Below are 276 nucleotides of genomic sequence, written 5' to 3'. Positions count from 1 at the left end.
TGTGTTTGAACGGTGGTGCAAGAATTCGTCGGCCTTACAACTCCGTGCCAGGGCGCACGACAAAGTTGTGCGGTGACCCGGGATTCTTCTCGGCGCGCTCAGTGTCAACAACTGGCGGCATTATATACCAACGTTCGCGAGTGCCTCAGCTTTCGACACCGGCTTGTTTTGGTTGCGAATCGCTACTCCAACACTCCCGCTGTAGAGAGATGATCTTGAACACGGAGTTGGCATTTCGAGTTGTCGGTGTTGATGTCAGGAAGGTACTTCCTGACC

This window comes from Cystoisospora suis (assembly GCF_002600585.1).
Source record: "Cystoisospora suis strain Wien I chromosome Unknown contig_10726, whole genome shotgun sequence".
Classification (NCBI taxonomy): Eukaryota; Apicomplexa; class Conoidasida; order Eucoccidiorida; family Sarcocystidae; genus Cystoisospora; species Cystoisospora suis.
The sequence above is the reverse complement of the archived record's forward strand: the minus strand, read 5'-3'. Positions refer to the sequence as shown.